This window comes from Pogoniulus pusillus, chromosome 16, assembly GCF_015220805.1.
Source record: "Pogoniulus pusillus isolate bPogPus1 chromosome 16, bPogPus1.pri, whole genome shotgun sequence".
NCBI lineage: Eukaryota > Metazoa > Chordata > Aves > Piciformes > Lybiidae > Pogoniulus > Pogoniulus pusillus.
In genome coordinates, this window is record NC_087279.1 from 19,416,779 (window position 1) to 19,439,276 (window position 22,498).

A 22,498-nucleotide genomic window follows, 5' to 3' on the forward strand; every position below is an offset into this window, starting at 1 on the left:
TTAGTAAATGCGATTTATTTTGAAGCTATTGATGGGTTTGTGCCTGTTGCAAGAGCATTTGAGGCAGCCAGCTCTTGATTTCGATGTATTGTCGCTGTTTTGGCCTTGCCTCTGCTACTCTCTTCCCTTGCCAAGTGCAGCTGAAAATGAGGTATTGAAGCAGCCCGTCTAGGGGTGGTTTTTTGTATGCATTCTAGCAAATAGCCCTGGAAGTTGGCCTCCTGCTGCTGCTTGTCTGGTAACAGTAACCTCTGTTGTTTCCTTGTGCTGCTTTAGAAAAGTCCTGGTTTGGTTTCAATGTGAGAGGTGGTTGGCTCACAAACGTGTGCCAAGCCACCTAATAATTCTTTGCTAAAACCTTTCATCAGGTCTTTTCTGTAATGTAGTTTAACAAAACAAAACTAAACACCCCAACAAACCAACTCAAACACCTCCCTTTACCCCTGGAAACAGCAGTTGTCTTGTTCTGCTGAGCTGACTGAGGCTCATACTGATCAGGGCTGTTTCCTTTGTCTTGGTTTACTTTAGAGTTGAGCTGTGTAAGACTGGGCTATTTTTGTGCTGTGTTTTTGCAGGATCTTTTACACGAGATTCCTAAATGTTAAAGCAAATGCTTTTAAAGGCAAAACTACCACCCGTGTCAGGGCCAGCATGGTCCTTGCTCCAAAAACAAAGCTTTGTGCTTTTGCTCTGATAAAACAGTTTTGGCAGGCATATGCCTGTGCAGAGGAATGCCTAGGTCAGGGCTGGACTCATGGCTGTCTTCGAGGTGGGGTTGCCTTTTGTCAGACAAATGCCCACCTTCGTTCTTCTCCCTCTTTTGACAGTAGCTGTGGATTCTCCACAGGGGCTCCGTAGCTGTGTTTGCTTTAGCTAGGGAGGTGTTTGCCTTCTCTGCAGAATTCCAGCTTCCAGCTGCCAGGGAAACCTGGAGCACTTGTGTTGATTTATTAGGGCACAGTGTGCCTCAGGAATGCCTTTGCTAAAGAGCTGGGAGTGAAGGAAGAGATCCTGCCTGATGTGATGTGAAGCTTTCTTGTTTCTCTTTACAGAGATGCTAAGCAGGAATTCCGCAAAGCAAGGTAAGAGAAATAGCTCTCTCAGCTGACTGCTTTGGAGAGTGTCAAAATAGACTACAGTCAGGTCTGCCTGGCATAGAATCAAGGAGATGGACAATAGATGCAATTCTAAGAGTGCAATTTTAAGTGAGTTTTTGGTAAGTGATGATTCTGTGAATTGCCCAACCAGAGGGTTTGTGTGCTTTTGGTTTGTGTTAAGAGCTGGCATTCCTGAGCTACTGACTAGGGCTTTTCTCTGGCCCTTGGCTTTGTGCCATCTAAATGTTTTGCACTTGAAAGAAGAGACTTCCAACTTCTTGGGTTTTGCAGACTTCTCAACATTTTTCAGTAGAGATATGGCAAAGAATCTGCCTTGTTTAATTACATTTGCAGACAACAAAAGTCTATGGACTGCAAGTTCAAAAATCACTGACATGAATGTGCCTTCCCTGCAGTGACTTCACCAGAATACCTTCACCTCTCTACAACTTGTCTCAGCTGTCTGACATGTACTGCTTGTTTTCCTTTCGTGCCTGGCATGCACACACTAATGTAAGCTTCTGGACTTTCCTCTGGTATTCTGGTGTTGCCCCAGCTGATCTGAAACCAACACCTCAGAAAATACGAGGTGTTTGTAAAAGGTAGAGTGGACAACTGGTCACTTTGTGTTGATCAGATGTTTGGTAGTCGCAGAGGAGGTTGTGTTTATGGGGCATCAGTGCTGGGAAGGCATTTCCTTTCCTGGCTGAAGTAGAAAGGCTGTCCACGTACAGCTTTCTTCCTTTGCTTTAGCATTCCTTGAGGTTGTTTCCTATTTCACAAATGCATCTTTTGAGAATTGCCAGGAAAATGTCTCTCTCAAATGGCAATGGAAATTTCTGAGCTCATGGGGACGAAAACCTTTGGACCTTGTGCTCACTGAGTGAAAAGAGCCTCACCAAGCAGCCATTCTGGAGTGTGCATAGTGGTGGAGCAAAGTCTGCAGAGACTCTCCAAAAGTTATTGGCTTTCTTCAGCAAGGGCCCTTGTGAATAGAATTGAATGAGGCAGGTCCCGTCCTCCTTGGCTTCATTGCTGCAACTACAGGGAGCACTGAAAGTTGGAATTCAACAGCTGCTTGGATAACAGGGGGGACAAAACCTTTTTTGAAGTGGATGTCTTGCAAACATCTCTAGAGACAGCCTTCCCATGTTACTGTAAGAGAATTAATGGGTTTCTGACTGCATTTGGGCCTGAGTGAGGCAGTGAGGCTGGAGCTGGTCTCTCCTCCTGAATTACTAATGATAGAACAAGAGGAAATGGCCTCAAGTTGCATCAAGGGAGGTTTAGGTTGGATGTTGGGAGGAAGTTCTTTCCTGAGCAGGTGGTCAAGCACTGGAACAGGCTGCCCAGGGAGGTGGTGGAGTCACCACCCCTGAAGGTGTTTAAAAGGAGAGTGGATGTGGCACTTGGGGCTATGGTCTGGTGATGAAGGATGCTGGGATGAAGGTTGGACTGGATGATCCTGGTGGTCCTTTCCAAGCATAGCGATTCACAGTGATGAGATGTGCTGAGGGATTTGGTTTAGTCAAGGACTTGTCAGTGTGAAACTAATGATTGGACTCTATGAGCTTGGAGGTCTTTTCCAATCTAAGAAATTCTGTGACAGAGAGGCAACACTGATTTTTCCAGAGCTTTCTGAAGGGTTCAGAAATGAGGACAGTCTAGTGGAGTAGATGCAGATGGCTTATTTTCACTGGGGACTGTTAAACCTGCCAGAGTATAAAGTGCATCTTAACAGAAAGATGCGAGACAAGGCCTGCACTTCTCCCTCTCCTAATTACCACAGCTCAGCTGCTGCTGTCTCTTGAGCTTACACATCTGAAAGGTGACAATGACAGTCTCTTAAATGGCAGAGCAATAGCAGGAAGGCACTGGTTTTGTTTTTTTAGCTGTCATCTGGAACAAAGAATTTATTAAACCGATAGTCAAAACAATCCTGAAAACTCTTCCTCCTAAGAAGTGCTATTTGTGAGACTCCCAGAATTTTTCCAGGTCTCAACAAACCTGACCCCTGAGACTACAGGTAAAGCAGCAGTCAACTTCATCCTCTTTCCCATAGCCTTGGGAATATCCACCATAGCAATAGGACAAAAGGACAAGTGCAGAGTCCTGCACCTGGGAAGGAATAATAAACTGCATCAGTACAGGTTGGGAGGTGATCTGCTGGAGAGCAGCCCTGTGGAGAGGGACCTGGGAGTCCTGGTGGATAATTTCCATGGGACAGTAATGTGCCCTTGTGGCCAAGAAAGCCAGTGGGATCCTGGGGTGCATTAAGAGTGTGTCCAGCAGATGAAGGGAACCCCCTCTACTCTGCCCTGGTGAGACCTCATCTTGAATATGGCATTCAGTTTTGGGCTCCCCAGTTTAAGAGGGACAGGGATCTACTGGAGAGGGTCCAGCGGAGGGCTAGGAGGATGATTAGGAGACTGGAGGACTGCCTGATGAGGAGAGGCTGAGGGACCTGGGGCTGCTTAGTCTGGAGAAGAGAAGACTGAGAGGGGATTTAATAAATGTTTCTAAGTATCTGAGGGCTGCCAGGAGAGGGAGGACAGGCTCTGCTCACTGCTCCCTGGGATAGGACAAGGAGCAGTTGGTGTAAGTTGCAGCAAAAGAGGTTCTGCCTCAACACAAGAGGGAAATTCTTCACTGTAAGGGTCCCAGAGCACTGGCACAGGCTCCCCAGAGAGGTTGTGGGGTCTCCTTCTCTGGAGCCTTTCAAGGCCTGTCTGGATGTGCTCCTCTGTGATCTGTGTTAGATAGGATTGTCCTGCTCTGGCAGGGGGGGTTGGACTGGATGATCTCCTTGGGTCCCTTCCAACCCAACATCCTGTGATCTTGTGACTTCCATTATTGCTGTCCTCACAGCTCTGCACGAAATTGTCTTTGTGTGCACCACCTTACCAAGAAGTTGGAAGGCTACTCTTGCCTGTTCTGACCAAAATCTCCAGTAATATTTTCACAGAAGTTATTTCAGTCGCCAAAACTCAGACTTTCAGATCCTTATTGTGGCACACAAGAAAAACAGAAAGAATAGTTTTCAGTGTGGTCATCTCTTAGAAAAAGAGACTTCAAGAGGGGAAGGACAGTGCTGTAGTTGTGATTGTATTGCAGTGGTGCAGAAAGAGCAGAGGCAGCAGCAGCTTCGAGCTGGTCTGCAGGTGACCGTTTTGGGCTTGGTGTTTTTGGATACCTGTCATAGGCTGCAGTTGCCTTGCTGGTTGGCTATTAACTTGTTCAGTCTCCCCTCACCCATGACTCTATGTTGCTGTACCCCTGCATATCTGGTTTAAGAAAAAGCCTTGTGAAAGTTTCTCTTCCTGCTTCCCCACTTGTTCTGTGGAGCTCAGGAGAATGTGTTGGCACCCAACCCTTGGCAGGCACATTTTCAGTGCCCTCTTTTGCTCTATCCCTTACCCTTTGAGCAGTCAGCTCCTGGGGAGCCCTATGCCAGGGCAGTAGGCAGGACAATGAGCTCTGATCAGAAACGCTTTGCAATGGACTGGCAGGATTCCTCTCAACTGCAAAAAAACAGCAGAGGAAAGGCAAAACAGTACTGAAAACCATGGCTCTTTTTGGCTGAGAGACACATGTCCTATTTCATGCGTAGCCTCCTCCTCCTCCTGCCCGTGCATAGTCACTTCCTGCTCCCCACAGTATAACATTTTCTCTCACTGCATTGGGGCATTCAGGCTGGTGCAGGTCTGAAGGAGCAGCCTCTATTAAGAGATTATCCTGCAGTGGTATTTGCCTTGTTTTTGCAAAGGGCTCCCACATACTCGGCTGCCTGCTTCTGCTGCTTCTTGTAAGGCATTGCTTTGAGTACAGGTTTGTAGCTGTGGCGTACTCTACAGCTTCTGCTTTCCCCCTCGTAATAGCCAACTGTGCTAGTTTGAACCCAAACCATCACACCAGCTCCTTGTCTTTTTGCAGAGAGCGAATGCGAGCTGAAGTGAGGGGATGCCTGTCCATTTGCATCAGCCTGGGAAATGTTGGATCTCTCTCCTGAGGCCTTTGCCTCGGGCATCTTGCCAGAAGGCATCTAGTGTCTATTCACTGCAAGCACACACGGTGCCTAAGCCAGAAATGTGCAGAGAGCTCATGAACTGTGATCAACTGAGGGCCAGTCAGCCTGACCTGGTGCCCCTTAAAAGTCAATGAATTGAAAAGCTGAGATTTCTGGATGCTTTGGAAGGCAGGAGTGAGGTGTAGCACCTGCAGTGCAACACAAACCTGAAGAGGATCACAGGATGATCACTTCAGGCATGGGTCTGGCCTGGTAGGAAAATATCCTGAAGTTTGAGCCAGAAAACTGAGAATTTGTGTAAATTAAGTGTTTTGGCAAACACGAGCAATTACCTTCTTCATAAATCCTGCTTATGAGCTTCCTTTCTTCAGAGAGACTGAGAAACCTCGGGCTGTTTAGTCTGGAGAAGAGAAGGCTGAGAGGAGCTCTCATCAATGTGTACAGATAGCTGAGGGGTGGATGTGACCAATCTCTTCTTGGTGGTCAGCAGCAATAAGATAAGGAGCAACAGCTACAAACTGGAACATAGAAGGTTTCACTTCAAAATGAGGAGAAACTTCTTTACAGTGAGGGTGATGGAGCACTGGAATAGGCTGCCCAGGGAGGTTGTAGAGTCGTCTTCTCTGGAGACTTTGAAACCTTGCCTGGATGCATTCCTGTGTGAACTACCCTAGGGGATCCTGCCTTGGCAGGGGAGTTGGACTTAGTGATCTCTGGAGGTCCCTTCCAACCTCTAAAATTCTGTGATTCAGAGCATAAGGAATTTGAGACTAATTTTACTTTGGACCTAAAAGGCGTGTTTTTAGCAAAGGTGGTGCAAGCAACATTGGGACAGACTCCAGGCTTTTGGTGTTCCCAGAGAAATGCAAACAACTGCGGAGAAGGTTATAGCTCAGATCCTTTGGCCAGCATGCTTAGCAGGCAGCCCAGTACCAGATCTGGTTCAGTCTTTGACAAATGACCTCTGTCACTGAACGGGAACATAAAGAGCCTCAGTGAGCTTTGGCTGAGATGGACTTGTGCCTGTCTGCTCTGGAGAGCGAGTAACCTCAGTGTTCCCCTCCCTCCCCACAGTGCATCTGCGAAAATAACTTGATTTAGCTACTGAAAAAAGGCATCTGGAAAAGCATACATTGCTCTCCTGTGTCTGAACCTCTGTGAAACATAGTTTATGGTCGGTTCCTGTATGTGCTGCTCAGTAATTTTACAGAAGAGAAAACCGGCATCACCAAGCTATCTACACAACGCTTAATACAGTGAGGTCTCAGTCTGTGCTAGGACTCCAGAGTGCTATTCTGAGCCTTATGAACCCGATTATATTACACACAGAGCTCAGATGGCTCAGAGCCACGCTTGGGATATTAACTGTTTCTATTAAGCTTTCACATTTAGAGATCCTTCTGGCAGCAAAGGGTGATGCTGAAAGAGCTACCGTTCCCACAGCCACACTCCACGTGTGTCTGTACAGTTAGGGAGTGTGTTGTCTTTGATTTGCCTGAGTTCCAGAGCTTGCTGACTTAGGGATGCTCTTTTTGATATACTAGTTTTGCAGGTGCAGTTGTTGTGGAGTAGGCTGTCACTGATGTAGGTGTATAGGGAGCTCAGGAGATACCTCACAGAGGTATATGCTATGTATATAGCATATACAGAGCACTATAAATGTATGGAGCACAATGAATCCACACGTAGTGTCATTTGAGAGACTGTGTGACAAAACGGTGCTGGGTTGGTGGTATGTCCCAGAAAGAGCATTTTTAAGTCTTGGTTTAGTTTGTAGTGAAAGTAGCTTTGAGAATAGTGAAGGACCTTCCCACTACTGTTTGTTTTGCTTAGATAAAAAAAAAAAAAAAGAGAGCCAACCCCCCAAAAAAACCCAAGCAAACACAACGACTAAATCCCTCTGTTAAAACAAACTCCATGTAGATCCTTAGGTGACCCAAACAAAGCCAATGAGTTTCTCACTGTTTGAATATACACTGGCTCCCAAGTGAGAAGAGTGCAACTTTTCCTTCATCACACCACTAACTCAGGAGGGGATAAAAGAAATGTGTATAATCCTGCCCTGGCTCTGCCTGAGTTTGAGGCATGTTACCAGCAGACAGGTATGCTGAGTTTGGAGCCTAAGCAGCTGCCTTGCAGAGGAAAAGGGGTAGACAGTGTTGAGTGGCTCTTAAGGTCATGAAGCACTGGGCTAGGGAGGGTTACAGATTTACTAGTGGTAGAAGAGGAATGCAACAGCAGCATATGATGTTGGGAAGGCAACTTTGTGGAGGCAGTGAGGCATTGCCTTTGCTGGGCTTGGGTTTTTCCAGCAAAACTGTCAACTGCAGCTCCTTTCTCTGTACTGGGCAAGAGGTGCAACTGTTCAGGCAGGGACTGCCCACTGCAAGAGGCAAATAAGTGGATAGAAGTTCTCCACATGTCATGTGGACCTGTGTGCCGCTAGTTAGTTCATGACGGTGAGGTTCTGAGTTTGTCTGTGGTTTTATTAATGAATATCCCCTTCCTAAGCAAATATCTGCCATCTTTAACTTGCAAAGGCTTTGCTTTCCAAGCTTAGGCCTATAGGATGAAGAAGACACACAGTGATGGTGTTCCTGTAACTTCTCTGCTGCATTTTTTGCCTTGTAATCTACTGGCCCCAAAGTTTGGATTTCCTTTGATACTTTGTATTAAGGGTGAACTGTAGTGTGGAGAAGTTTGTGTGATAGAACCCACCATAATAGAGGTGATGGTGTTTGGAAAGGCTTGGATGAGACATGATTGAGCTGAATGGAGTGGCTGGAGAGCAGCCAAACAGAAAGGGATCTGGGGGTGCTGATTGATACCTGCCTGAACATGAGCCAGCAGTGTGCCCAGGTGGCCAAGAGAGCCAGTGGCATCCTGGCCTGCATCAGGAATGGTGTGGTCAGCAGGAGCAGGGAGGTCATTCTGCCCCTGTACTCTGCACTGGTTAGACCACACCTGGAGTACTGTGTTCAGTTCTGGGCCCTCCAGTTTAGGAGGGACATTGAGATGCTTGAGCGTGTCCAGGGAAGGGCGACGAGGCTGGGGAGAGGCCTTGAGCACAGCCCTACGAGGAGAGGCTGAGGGAGCTGGGATTGGTTAGCCTGGAGAAGAGGAGGCTCAGGGGAGACCTTATTGCTGTCTACAACTACCTGAGGGGTGGTTGTGGCCAGGAGGAGGTTGCTCTCTTCTCTCAGGTGGCCAGCACCAGAACGAGAGGACACAGCCTCAAGCTATGCCAGGGGAAATTTAAGCTCGAGGTGAGGAGAAAGTTCTTCCCTGAGAGAGTCATTGGACACTGGAATGGGCTGCCCGGGGAGGTGGTGGAGTCGCCGTCCCTGGAGCTGTTCAAGGCAGGATTGGACGTGGCACTTGGTGCCATGGTCTAGCCTTGAGCCCTGTGGTGAAGGGTTGGACTTGATGATCTATGAGGTCTCTTCCAACCTTGATGATACCGTGGTGCAACAAGGAGGGAAAAGGTGATGTAGGAGGAGAGTGCAATGGAAATTGGACCCTGAAATTAACATCATAGAGCAGGGCAGGTGATACTGTGATAAGTAGTCTCCTTCAAACCAGGTTCTGTGCCTAAGCCATCCTCCAGAATTTCCTGCAATTTGAACAAGTGGCCAGCATCAGATTTCTGAGTGGTGCTTGTGCTGAACACTTGCCGGAGCACCATTCCCACCCAGCTGTGGAGCAGGATTCTCGTGGTCCAGGCTTGCTGGGAGCTGCTTTGCGCTTTTCTGTGGCAGCAGCAGCTTCTGCAGGAGGAGCCCCCCAGTCCTGAAAGGGATGGCTTTTGCTGTGAAAGAAGCCGGCGTAGCCAGGCAGACATTATCCTCTTGCCGGAAGGAGGGATCGAGGCTCCCTGGGGAGGAGGGAATGGCGGAGCGAGTGATTCATTGCAGCTGGCTGTAGTTTGGCCTCCCTCTCTCACTTTGCCCTGGGTGCCAGGGAGTGACAGCTTGTGGGCAGCGGGCCAAGCTGTGAAAAGAGGAGTGTGTGAGGCCTTCAGCTTTCTCATGCTTTATCAAGCTGCAAAGAATAGCTCGATATTCAGCCAGCGTTGGTGCGGGTCAGGAGAATGGAAACGCTAACTTAACTCCTGCCATGCCGGCTAATTGCTGCCCGCAGGCTGCGCGCAGGGCGAGGGCTGCGCCGGGCGGCAGCGCGGCTCTGTGCGGCAGCCTGCGGAGCGGGAGGAGCGCAGCTTCCGTGCAGGGATGGAGATCTGCTTCCCCGAAGTCGGCGGCCCCTGGGGCTTTCTGGGAGTGTGGAAAGATGGAACGAGTGCTCTCCTCTCGTGGTTTGCTGTCCGTGTGCTGGTGGAGGGTGGAAAGCCAGAGAGGTCAGTCAGCAGGAGCAATGGACGTGCTGGGAAAGCATGAGGGACCGCGGTGGATGAGTGGCAGGTCTGCCCTCAGCTGTCCTCTCACTCGTGGCACGGCACTGAGGCCAGCTGACCCCTGAGCAGGAGCTGTCCATGTGAGGAAGCCTGGGGAGCAGGATGAGGCCGAGCCGGAGCTGTCAGGCTTTGCGGGAGGGACTGCCGGCAAGGCGTCCCCGCCGCGGAGGGCTGCGGAGGGCTGCCCACCGGCGCTGAGGGAGTTAAGAGCCGCTGGTCGGCTGGGGGTGAGCCTACCTCGGGGTGTTGAGCTCCATTCCCACGGCTTTTCCTTTCTGACCGGGGCTGGGGGAGGGATCAAGCTTGGAACAAGTGAAATGCCCGGAGGCTGGAAAACAGCACACTGGCCCCTCTGGGCTTGTGTTGGGCTTGGAGGGATTTGAGCTTTTCTACAGACTGGGCAGGAGTTGCTGGCCAAGGCTGGGTCTGTTGCCACTCAGATTGCTGGATGCAATCATGAGTTTACTTCCCTCCTTGGGGCAGACCATGGTGGTTTTTAGGCCATCAGGTTTTCACCAAGGGGACCGAAATAATCTCCCAGCTTGAAGGATGTAAAGGAGAAATCAAGTCCCATCAGTTCCACAAGCAGATGACAGCACAGATTACAGTATGGACTTTGTGCAAGTGCAGCAGCACTTGAAGCAGTTCCTTATAGGATATGCAATTTTCTGAATGGTGTAAGACAGCAGGGCCCTTTTTTCCTGATGCTAACTCCACCTTCTTTTTCTGCACCGTTTTGAGGTGCTGTGTTGAGCTTTTTGAAGCCTTGAAGAACAGGTGAAAGTCTGAGGGGCTGGTCAAGGGAGTTAATGGGTGCTCAGAGCCCAAATCCTACAATTTCCCCATCAGTAGTGCAGAGGGCTTTGCCACATCCCAGTTTACTTTGGAACTATGTGAGTTAGGTCCAAATCTGGCCAGCACCTGTTTCCCAGCAGAGGGAGAAGGAAGTCAGAGTTCAGCCCCTGGAAATGCTTTCTGAAAGCTAAGGTGCACAGTCCCTCTTCTCCACAGCTTCTGAATCCAAAGCAAGACAAACTGCTGTGGATGAATGGAATCCAGCAGTAGGGTAAAGGAGACATGAGCCATGGTCTCAGAGTGCAGTTCCACAGCTGATTTCTGCTGTGCTGTGTGCAGACCAGGCAATGCCAAAAAGCACCACAAATACATGGTTAGGGACTGGATTTTTGTTTGTGCATGGGGTGTTTGGATTCACTTCTGCCCCAGATCCCCTTTGCCAAGGGTAAAGTACTGCCATCCTTCCACTTGCTGTGATGGCCTCTGGTAGGAAGAGGCACAGGGTTGGGGAAGCTGTGGAGCAGAGGCTTTACTTCTTGCAAAGCCAAGAGAGTAGCCTGGATGAAATGACAGCATCTGTGCAAATATTCTGCAAACACAGTGTGATTCCTTCTGGTGGGTTTTGCTGATTGTTAGATGCCAAAATCCTAAGAAAGACTGGTAGGCCTTTGTTGAGTTTTCTGCACTCAAACACTTAATGGTTGTGTGCTTTTGAGTGTACTGCAGCTCTTTGCTCTGTTTTACTCACCCAGCACTGGGAGGTTTGGCTGGCGCAGACGCAGGAGTCACAGGCTGGTCCCATGTGGCCTCATGTGAGACCAACCTGCAGTGGCAGCACAAAGAGAAACCCTCGCCTGCTGCAGCAAGAGCTTGGACTCAGGTGCAGCGAGCACACCAGCCAGAGCTGCCTTTTTTGCCCTGCTTCTTCAGGGACTGGGGATGTGTTCCCATTGTGTTTGTGCTGGGTTGCTCCTGTCAAGCCTCTTCTCATTATTCTTGCCTTGAGCTGTGTCAGGCCTGAAGGCAAAGTGCTGCAGAATGCTCTGTAGGCTTGCCCCTGGGAGATGTGAGGTCCTTGGAGAATGGCTGTTCCAGGGAAGCACTGCAGTGGGCTGAATTGAGGCTGTTTCAGGCTACACGGCTCTGAGCTAATCTCCCAGAGGCAGAGACATTACTCACCAATCAGGAATGTGTCTGTATTTTTCCTAATGAGAACAAAACATTTTATCCCTGTTCATTAGCAGAGTTAGGGTGTACTGTTGCTATGCCAACAGTCTCCTCTCCCCTGCAGACACACTGGGGGTGTCCTCTATGCCATGGTTGGAAGGGTGAACGAGAAGGCTCATACTGGCAAGAAAAAGATCCCATTGTTTTCTCAGGGCTGCCTGGACTTTGTGCAGCTGGCCAGGCTGTGCCTTCTCAGGGGGAAGGGAGCCACAGAGGGAGTCAAGTGCAACAGAGATTTAATTTATTAGAAAAATAGTCTTTGCATTTCATGTTATATTGTTTTTTCCAGCTTGAGGCACACTCCTCAATAAGAGAAATGAAGGTGTCTCACCGTTCCCAAGAGCCCAGATGGTAAGCAAGATGCGTCGGGAGCCAGCTCTGTGGGACGCCCATGGACTGCTGCAGCCCACCAGGCTCCTCTGTGCTCCTGGTCACATCGGTTTGTGTGGCCACTGTAGTGCTGGGCAGCCTCTTGCTGCTGCTGCAGAATGAACCCACCTGAGGAACTGCACCAGCAATTAGCTGGACAAGTGGGTTCACCGGGCACGTGGTCTGCTGGAAAGAGCAAGTGGCTGTTTGTGGGAATCATAGAATCAACCAGGTTGGAAGAGACCTCCAAGATCATCCAGTCCAACCTACCACCCTGCCCTATCCAATCAACTAGACCATGGCACCAAGTGCCTCATCCAGTCCCTTCTTGAAGACCCCCAGGGACCGTGCCTCCACCACCTCCCTGGGCAGCCCATTCCAATGCCAATCACTCTCTCTGTGAAGAACTTCTTCCTAATATCCAGCCTATACCTACCCTCGCACAACTTGAGACTGTGTCCCCTTGTTCTATTGCTGGTTACCTGGGAGAAGAGGCCACCCCCCACCTGGCTACAATGCCCTTTCAGGTAGTTGTAGACAGTAATAAGATCACCCCTGAGCCTCCTCTTCTCCAGGCTGAATAGGCCCAGCGCTTGTTCCCTTTGCAGAGGGAGCATTCCCTTTGTGCAGGGAAATGCTGTGAAAGGCAAAGGCAGAGGGCATTCTGTCTTCAACAGAACCTTCAATCCGTAGAGTTCTGCTGGAGGCAGGTGTGGCTGCTCCAAAGCTTGCCTGTCTGCTTGTCATTTGTGTCTTGGCCTCTATCCCTAGCTGCATTCCACTTTCTTAGGGGACTGATTGGGATCTGTGGGTTGCAGTGGCACCTAGGTCAGGGTACTGTAGACCTTTTGCAAGGATCTCTTTAGTGCTGCACTTTCATCTCTGTTGCAATGTGAAAAATAACTTTTAACATTGATTTTCTGTGTGAGGGAGTGAATTTAACCTACAGATGTAAACCAACAAAACCAAAAAGATACTTTCTGATGGTGAGCTGTGGTCAGGAATGGCCAGTGAGTGAGCACAGCCAAATCTGAAGACAGCCTCCTGGAGTAGGAGCAATGCTCGGATCTGGCTGTCAGTCACCATGCAGAGTGATGAGCTGCTTTGTGCTGGCAGAGCTCTGTGGTGTTGACAGCTATAAACCCTTGAAATGTCTCCCTGAAACTGATTTCTCCTTTCAGGCTGCTTCCTGTTAAACTGGATAGTTACAACTCCTATTTCAGATTGCCTGGCAAAGTGCTCTGGAAGTGAATGTGTGGAATTTGAATATGGGAATTTGAATATAAAGTATAGGGTGGTAGAGCAGAGATCCCAGGCCTGAATGAGCTGCTGGAGATCTGCAGATCTGCATGAACTTCTGGTTGGGGAGTGAAACTCTGGCACCTGGGCACTAGGTGCTGATACAGATGAGTCACTAGCTCTTGTGCTGGAGAGATTAGTATCTCATTAGAGCACTGAGAGCACAGGATCCCTTCATCAGAAGGATGTCTGCTTGTTAGACTTGCAGCTGTAGCAGCAGGAGGACTCAGCAGAAATAAAAACAAGGAACAAAGCCAGACAGGAACCCCTCGCCCAGACTTCTGTGTGCACAGCCTGTGTGGTTTCAGCTTGGTTGTAGACCTGGATTGAACTCTTGGACAGTAAAAGAGCAAGTTTTTGAGAAACTTATTTCAATCTGGAGCCTCCAAGAATAAATCCTGAGTACATATAACACAGGTACAAAGATTCACAAGTCTGATTTCCTCAGCTTCATGTTGCTCTGGGTGGTTCAAGTACAACCACTAAATCAAAGCTGTTTGAAATAGGGAATGAGTAAATACTTGAGATGACTTGAATTCAGGCCATGCTCTTCTGAGTCCATGGTTTCAGAGCATGTAAAAAATGAAAGACCATGGGGAGGGCAGAGGTCTGTATGTTGTAGTCTTTGAGGTATCAAACTAATTCTGCCTAAATCCTACTGGAAAAGTGCTCCAGCAGAAGTGCACTAGAGGACATGCTTTTTAGTACCTTTAAGTGTGAAAGGTCATGTCTGAACAAACTAACTTCTGAGATGTGAATTACAGTTATTACCTGAGTCATAGAATCAACCAGGTTGAAAGAGACCTCCGAGCTCAGCCAGTCCAACCTAGCACCCAGCCCTGTCCAATCAACCAGACCATGGCACTAAGTGCCTCATCCAGGCTTTGCTTCAACGCCTCCAGGCACGGTGACTCCACCACCTCCTTGGGCAGCCCATTCCAATGCCAATCACCCTCTCTGGGAAGAACTTCCTCCTAACATCCAGCCTCAGTCATACTCTACTTCATTCTTGTGCAGGTGGAGTAGCAATTCACTGTTACCTAGGAGAGCATTACTTGTTCCCTCCTTTTCTCTCCCTTCCTTTTTAAACAGTCTAGTGGACCATCACTTCCAGAGTAAAGATAGGCATGGAACTCCTATACTGTGTGCAAGGCAAGACTTTGCAGGAGAAACCCTCACCTTCAAGGAGGGGAGTTCTGTATCAAGTGCTCGCTGCAAAGCAGTCATAATAGTGAGAGGTTTGGGTATTTCTAGACCCAGGGCCATATACTTCCTTCACGTGTGATGTAAAGCCTCTGCAGAGCTACTTCAAGCTCCAAGTCCAGTTCCAAACATGGCATTTTGATCAAAGTCCAAATTGCTCTCTGGTCTTGCATCTTGTCTTGGTGTTCTGTTTCCAGGACGTCTCCTGCTGTGTGCTGAGGTATGGACTCCTTTTGTTTAAGTATTTCACCTTACAACAAGTAGATTCTTGCTTTGGTGGTGCCTGAACTTTCTTCAGTGGAAAAACAAGGTAGACCTACATACACTTACAGTGGAGTAAAGAGTAAAATTTCCTATCTGTGTCTACATTTTGCCTCTAGAAGCACAGCAGGTGTAATACCTGGAGCTAGATGGATGCCCTAGGTAAACATGAGCCCTTGTGTTATGTTCCACAAGCAGGTTTTGTCTAAGTCTGAGTTGGCATAGTTTGATGTCCAATAATATCATCACCTTTTCTGCCCTGCTTTCTAGAAGCTCAGCTTTTAGTAAGAGCTGGGTGCTTTGTCCATCTGATCTGGTGGAAGTTGGAGGCTGGATTAGATTAAACTCAGCAAGGGCAAGTACAGAGTCTTGCACCTGGGGAAGAACAACCCCAAGTGTCAGTGTAGATTGGGGACTGACCTGGTGGAAGACAGTGAAGGGGAAAAGGATCTGTGGTCCTAGTGGTTAGGAGGCTGAGCATGAGCCAGCAATGTGCTCTTGTGGCCAGGAGGGCCAATGGCATTCTGGGGTGTATCAGAAGTGCTGTGGTTAGTAGGGCAAGAGAGATTTTCCTGCCCCTCTACTCTGCCCTGATGAGGCCACATTTGGAGTGCAGAGCCTGGATGAGGCACTTAGTGCCATGGTCTAGTTGATTGGACAGGGCTGGGTGCTAGGTTGGACTGGATGAGCTTGAGAGAGATCACCCAGGGCTGGGTAATAGGTTGGACTGGATGATCTTGAGATAGAATCAACCTGGTTGATTCTGCATGCTTACTTCCTGCTTATGTTTCAGGAGATCACCAGAGCCAGACAACTGCAACCTGGTTTGTCAGTGTGGAGCAGGAGAGAGGTTGCAAATGAAACTTGTGAAAACAGACAGGCACAGCCTGTGTTCTGGGTTGGTTCTGTGCTGCACACACCTCTGACTGGCTACAGGCATTGCCTGTGGGCTGTTTGAGTCTGAAGACTGTTGACTTGAGTTTGAAGAGGAGTGGAGAGCATATTTCTGGGAGCAGCACCCCAGGAAAGGGTGCTGTGAAGACAAATATTCTAGGCAGAGAAGCTGATTTTCTGCCTTTCTCTGTGGCATATATTGCTGCTGCTCCGAGATGGTACATATTTTACTGAGAGCAGAGGCTGTCTTACTGCTGGTAGACTCAATCTGATTTGTGAGAGTTTCCCTCCTTTAAAAGAGTGTTTGTTGCCTGGTAATGAACTGTAACTTAATTTGAGTTAAATCAGGTGATAAGCAGATGTACAAACAGTACCACCCCTCTTCCAAAAGCATTTTCAAGCTAAAAACGTCATGGCCTATGTGAGGTTCTCTTCAGAAGTACTCAAAACATTGCTCTTATTTTAGATCCTGTCTAAACATTTTAAAATAACTCCAAAATAGTGTTAGCTTCTAGTTGCTTCACTCTTGAAGGTCCAGTCTTGCACTTGGTTTTAGATGTTCAGCCATGTCTGTAGAGAGCACAGTACAGAACAGCCCTAGATGCTCCTTTGAACTTTTCCTTACCCTTTCAGAAGGAAGAGAACAATGTCAGGCTATCTGTCTTTTGTCCCTAGGGACACAATCTCTGCTAATAAGTAGTGTCCATTTGCTCACTAATTTTGCTGCTATGGTCCCTGGGGAACAGCTGTGGAAACAGTTGAGGTGCTGGAACGTGTCCAGAGAAGGGCAACAAAGCTGGTGAAGGGCCTGGAACACAAACTCTGTGAGGAGAGGCTCAGGGAGCTGGGGGTGTGCAGCCTGCAGAAGAGGAGGCTCAGGGGTGACCTCATTGCTGTCTACAACTACCTGAAGGCAGGCTGTAGCCAGGTGGGGGCTGGCCTCTTCTCCCAGGCAACCAGCAATAGAACAAGGGGACACAGTCTCAAGTTGTGCCAGGGGAGGTCTAGGCTGGATGCTAGGAGGAAGTTGTTGTCAGAGAGAGTGATTGGCATTGGAATGGGCTGCCCAGGGAGGTGGTGGAGTCACCGTCCCTGAAGGTGTTGAAGTAAAGCCTGGCTGAGGCCCTTAGTGCCATGGTCTGGTTGACTGGCTAGGGCTGGGTGCTAGGTTGGACTGGATGCACTTGGAGGTCTCTTCCAACCTGGTTGATTCTATGAAAGCTGACAGGTAGCAGAGTTGAGATGATGTGTGTTTTGGGAGCATGCTCTTATGACTGAAACCATCTGAGTTGATGTGTTTGGGAAGCTGTAGCCCCTTTGCAAGGACACAAACTGCCTTGCCTGCAGCTCATACCGTATGGTGGAAGCCACTCCATGATCTGGCTATGAAACTGCATGCAGAGATGCCAGCTATGAGGAGAACAGGCAGACCTGGAACTGAAACAAGTCAGGTGGAGTACATCCAGGATCAGAAAAAGGGTCAGGTTGGAGAAGGCTGGGACTAGGTGGATTGGGCTTAAGTTCCCTTTCTTCTGATTGTTCCCTGAGGCTGACTTGGGACTTTTCAGTCCGGAAAGGAGAAGACTTAGAGGGGATTTGATAAATGTTCCTAAGTATCTGAGGGCTGCCAGGAGTGGGGGGACAGGCTCTGCTCTCTTGCTCACTGGGATAGGACAAGAAGTCATGGGTGTAAGTTGCAGCAAAAGAGATTCTGCCTCAACACAAGAGGGAACTTCTTCACTGTAAAGGTCACAGAGCACTGGCACAGGCTCCTCAGAGAGGCTGTGGAGTCTCCTTCTCTGGAGCCTTTCAAGGCCTGTCTGGATGTGTTCCTCTGTGATCTGTGCTAGATTGTGTGGTCCTGCTGTGGCAGGGGGGTTGGACTCGATGATCTCCTTGGGTCCCTTCCAACCCCTAACATCCTGTGATCTTGACACATTGCACCCATTAGGTAGCTGTTTGATGCAGGAAGAAGCCTCCATCCTGAAGCAAATCTATTGATGTAGAGCTGGGTTCAGTTGTTGCACCATTTAGAGAGCATCCTTCTTGTTTAACTCTCAACTTCTCAGCTGCCATTTTCCTCCATCATTTTGTTGCAGCAATGATCCTCTCAGCCTGTTCCTGTGAGTGCTGGACCTCTCTGTCATTCTCCAGGTAGTCTGTCCACAATAGGCTTAGTTTGAACCCATCTTTAGCCTGCAGGATCTTAGACGGTCCATGATTTCACCTATTATGTTTCCCACCAACACTTAATAAGGTTTAATTTACAATATTTAAATGGTGTTACACTTGACAGCCCCACTGTGACCTCCTGGGTTGGCATTGTTCAGTTTGGTCCACATATGTCTGAAGAATGGTGTCTGGGCCATGCTTTTTTCGTGCTTTGATTTGTTACCTATGTTGTGACTGGGCTGAACAGTTTCCTTTCCCAGAGAAAGGCACAGTCCCTGCTGTGTGGAGCATAAAGCTTAAAACAACAGAGGAAGGGTGCCTGGAACTGGAACAGTGTGCAAACAGCACTGTGCTGACCACAGGCTATGGTTTATCCTTTCAGCACAGATGTACACAATTTTGCCTTGTTCCCCTTGCCAGCCTCTGCTCTTTCTATCTGTTCCTTCCAGCAGAAAAGCAGCTACTCAGATGTAAAACTTCCAGCATTACTCCCAACATACTACTGTAAGTCTGATTTTTCCTGTCTCCTGGGCACTTTTGTCCAGGGGTGACCCTCTTGAGATGCCAGCAGTCAGCCAGCTGCACTGGCTGAAATTCCTGCTTATAGAAATTTGCATTTCAGACTACCACTACAGTTTATGCAGAAGACCTGTTAGTGCATCTCTGTGTCCCTAGGGTGAAGGTCTGAGCTTTCCCTGAAAGGCAAAGGGAAAAGCCAGTCAGTCCTGTCCAGCCAGTGGCTGTCAGACTGTGAAGTGGGGAGGACAACGAACCAAATGGAGAAGAGTCTCAACTGAAAAGCCTTTAAAATTTCAGTCGAGGCAATCCCAAGCACAAATCCAGCCTGGGCAGTGCCTGACTGGAGAGCAGCCCTGAGGAGAGTGACCTGGGGGTGCTGCTGCATGAGAAGCTCAACATGAGCCAGCAGTGTGCACTTGCAGCCCAGAAAGCCAACCAGAGCCTGGGCTGCAGCAGGAGAAGTGTGGCCAGCAGGGCCAGGGAGGTGATTCTCCCTCTCTACTCTGCTCTGCTGAGACCCCACCTGGAGTACTGCATCCAGTTCTGGAGCCCCCATTCCAAGAGGGATGTGGAGATGCTGGAGCATGTCCAGAGAAGGGCCACGAGGATGCTCAGAGGGCTGCAGCAGCTCTGCTGTGAGCACAGACTGAAAGAGTTGGGGCTGTTCAGTCTGGAGAAGAGGAGGCTTCCAGGTGACCTTCTTGTGGCCTTCCAGGATCTAAAGGGGGCCTAGAAAAAAGCTGGGGAGGGACTTTTTAGGCTCTCAAGAAGAGACAGGACTGGGGGAAATGGAGCAAAGCTGGAGGTGGGGAGATTCAGGCTGGATGTGAGGAGGAAGTTGTTGAGCATGAGAATGGTGAGAGGCTGGACTGGGTTGCCCAGGGAGGTGGTTGAGGCCCCATGGCTGGAGGTGTTTAAGGCCAGGCTGGAATGGCAGGAGGGTTTGAACTGCATGATCCTTGTGGTCCCTTCCAACCCTGACTGATTCTATGGTTCTATGAAAATTCATGGCCACTGTGAACAGGTAGCCAGTTCTGAACCTGATGCCTCCATGAGAGCACCAAAGAAGCTTTCCCAGCTCTGAACAGGACCAGGAGCTCAAATATTTTGCCAGAAAAAGTTTGGATCTCCTCAATCTGAGCGAATAGATAAGAACTGCTCATGCTGCAAAGCCTCTGATGGTGTATAATTTAATTATGGTGAATTTTGTCTTGTAATGAAATTGCATTTTCTGGTTAAGGTGTGACTGGATGTCTGCCTGTTAACAAAGTGACTGAAGAACTCTTGCTCCAGATGCTTTGTTTTTCCAAGTACCAAATCTTGCAGTGTTGTAGCTTCTACTTCCTCTGTGGCTTAATTTCCACCTTAAAAGAATTCACTCCTCCAGTGTGTGGACACACAGTGGATTGAAAGAAGATCATTGCCTGATGGCCTGTGCCCAGTAGTAGTCCTCTCACCTCTATCCATATTCAGTCTGGAATTTTGTCCTTGAAACAAGAACTTGCAGATGTGGAGAGCGTCTGGGATGAGGGACTGTGGTTGTAGGGTGAGAGAGTTTGCTGCATTGTGGCTGTCAGCCTATGGCTGATCAACCAAATGCACCTTCAGAGCCCTCTGTGGATGATTCTTGAGCCACCTTTTCAGGTTGGACTACATCTGGAAACACTGGATATCAACCATCCCAGCCTGTGTAGGAAAATCATGACTTGAGACTGTGGTGACTGGTGTGATGCTGCCTCTCAAGTCTGCACTCAGTCTGTTCAGTCTTCTGCAGCAGTGCAGTGGGTGGTGGTGTGCTTTATACATGCTATGAGCAGCCTGGGGAGGTCCCCAGGCTTCTGGGATAACCTGGAGTGTTGCTATCTCTTCTTGGACTTATGAAAGCCCTACAAGGAGAGGCTGAGGGAGCTGGGATTGTTTAGCCTGGAGAGGAGGCTCAGGGGAGACCTCATTGCTGTCTACAACTACCCTTCAGGTAGTTGTAGCCAGGAGGAGGTTGCTCTCTTCTCTCAGGTGGCCAGCACCAGGACGAGAGGACACAGCCTCAAGCTATGCCAGGGGAAATTTAGGCTTGAGGTGAGGAGAAAGTTCTTCCCTGAGAGAGTCATTGGACACTGGAATGGGCTGCCCGGGGAGGTGGTGGAGTCGCCGTCCCTGGAGCTGTTCAAGGCAGGATTGGACGTGGCACTTGGTGCCATGGTCTGGCCTTGAGCTCTGTGGTGAAGGGTTGGACTTGATGATCTGTGAGGTCTCTTCCAACCTTGGTGATACTGTGAAAACCTTTGTATTGGCTTGCAGAGGTGGAAGAAAATGCCAGCTCAACAAGAACAATGTGCTCTTGTGGCCAGGAAGGCCAGTGCCATCCTGGGGTGTATTAAAGGGCTGTGGTTAGAGGGCCAAGAGAGATTCTTCACTCCCTCTGCTCTGCCACATCTGGAGCACTGCATCCAGTTCTGGGCCTCCCGTTTCAGGAAGGACATAGAACTGCTTGAGAGAGTCCAGTGCAGAGCCACAAAGATGATGAAGGGAATGGAACATCTCTCTTTATGAGGAGAGCCTGAGGGAGCTGGGGCTGTGCAGCTTGGAGAGGAGGAGACTGAGGGGTGAACTCATTCATGTTTAGAAGACTGTAACAGGCTGCCCAGGGTGGGTGTGGAGTCTCCCTCTCTGGATATATTCAAGACCTGCCTGGATGTGTTCCTGTGTGTTCTGTTCTAGGTGATCCTGCTCTGCAGGGAGGTCAGACTGGATGAGCTGTTGAGGTCCCCTCCAGCCCCTCTGATTCTGGGATTCTGTGAGCTTGGATCATTATTCCCTGCTCGCTGCAGGGGGGTTGGACTAGATGACCTTGGGGGTCCCTCCCAACCCAAACCATTCTCTGGTTATCTAGCAGACCTCTGTAACCTCATTACCAGAATATTGAGCCTAATAGTTTGTAGCTGACTACTTAGAGCTTTCCATGCTGAGGCACTGATTTATGAAAGATTAATTGATCAAAGCTTCGTTTCTGTTAATGCTTTAAAATGAGTTGAGTAACAGATGACAGAACATACTCCAGCTTGGTTTGAAGGCAAACCACAAGCAGATTGTGGTAGTGATGTGGAATTCTGTTGATTTTGCTGTCATTTCTGGGTGGGAGGGGATGGATGCTGCTTGTGTGGTTACATTGCATTGAATTTATTTGCATGTTACTGCCTGTATTCATGGCTGTAGAACTGCTGACAGTGTTGGAGTGATAGGGGAAGACTGTCAAAGAGCTACAGGGCTGTATGGTTCTCCAGGAGATTACTGGGGAAGGCAGAAAAGTGATTTTTGTTTGAGATTAATCACAACTCTAAGAAGAAGAGTCCTGTTCTCCTCCCTTCCACCCAGAACATAATTAATAATGGTGCTAAAATTGGAGACTTCTGAGGTGCCAAGGAGGTGCTGTTCTTTAACAAGGCAAAGCACCCTGCACTGCTCAGCCTCTGCAGAGCAAAAGGATTTATTTAAGGCACCATTTAATGGTTCTGATTTGCATTTTGACAAGCGAGTGGTGGAGCTGGGGATGTGCCCCTTGTTGTTTGTCTGCTTATGGTCTGTAACGCTGCTAGCACAAACTCCTTTTGTGGTAGGTCTCTGTTCTGCCTCCCACTGTGCAACCCTGCGGGGTTGACACTGGCACGGAGGCCGTGGTTTTCTCTTGGAGTCCAAGTGTAGGACTGGCTTCCTTTCACAGGAATTTCACAGGACATTCGAAGCTCTTCCTCTCTTGCTTTCCCCTCTCAAACCATCCTAGATGCAAAAGGACTTGTCCTTTGCCTCTGAGATGTGAGAACTCGGTTAGGGGTCACGATGCCGTGCTCTGGGAAGCATGTGCTGTTTGCAGGAGGTCTCTCCCCTCCCTTCTGGAAGGCATCCTGCCGAGGAAGAGCAAGTCTCAAGGCAGAAAAGCAGGTCTTAAGGCAGAAACGATTCCGGTGAGAAGATCGTGTGCTGCCGTGGCTGTCTCTGAACAAAATAGTTGGGCGTTGTTGGCCAGAAATCAACACAGAACAGCTTAGGCAGGTGGTGCAGAGCAGAACTCTGTCTTTCATAGCTTGTGGAGCCAAAGCTGAGAACAGGAGGATCCTGGCAGAGGCTGGGAGAGGTGCCCCTAATGATGGGGAGGGCAGTGCGGTTGGGAAGGCGTGCCTTGTTTAAGGTGAGGCTGGTAAAATATGAATCAGCCTGTTTGAAGTAGTG

At 49.0% G+C, this 22,498-nt stretch overlaps 1 protein-coding gene across 3 annotated transcripts in view; it reads left to right on the plus strand.

The window, feature by feature from the left end:
- Positions 1-22,498, plus strand: part of PLXNB1 (plexin B1) — a 97,867-nt gene that overhangs the window by 13,621 nt on the left and 61,748 nt on the right. Inside the window, exons 1-2 of one of the 3 annotated variants that reach the window (XM_064156847.1) lie at positions 1,061-1,082; positions 11,847-11,908. The exons of 1 other annotated variant lie outside the window; for it this stretch is intronic. The gene's annotated coding sequence lies outside the window, so the exon portion shown is untranslated. Of the gene's footprint in view, positions 1-1,060; positions 1,083-11,846; positions 11,909-22,498 lie in introns of those variants that run through there. One more of the 3 variants, XM_064156845.1, reaches the window with a different exon arrangement.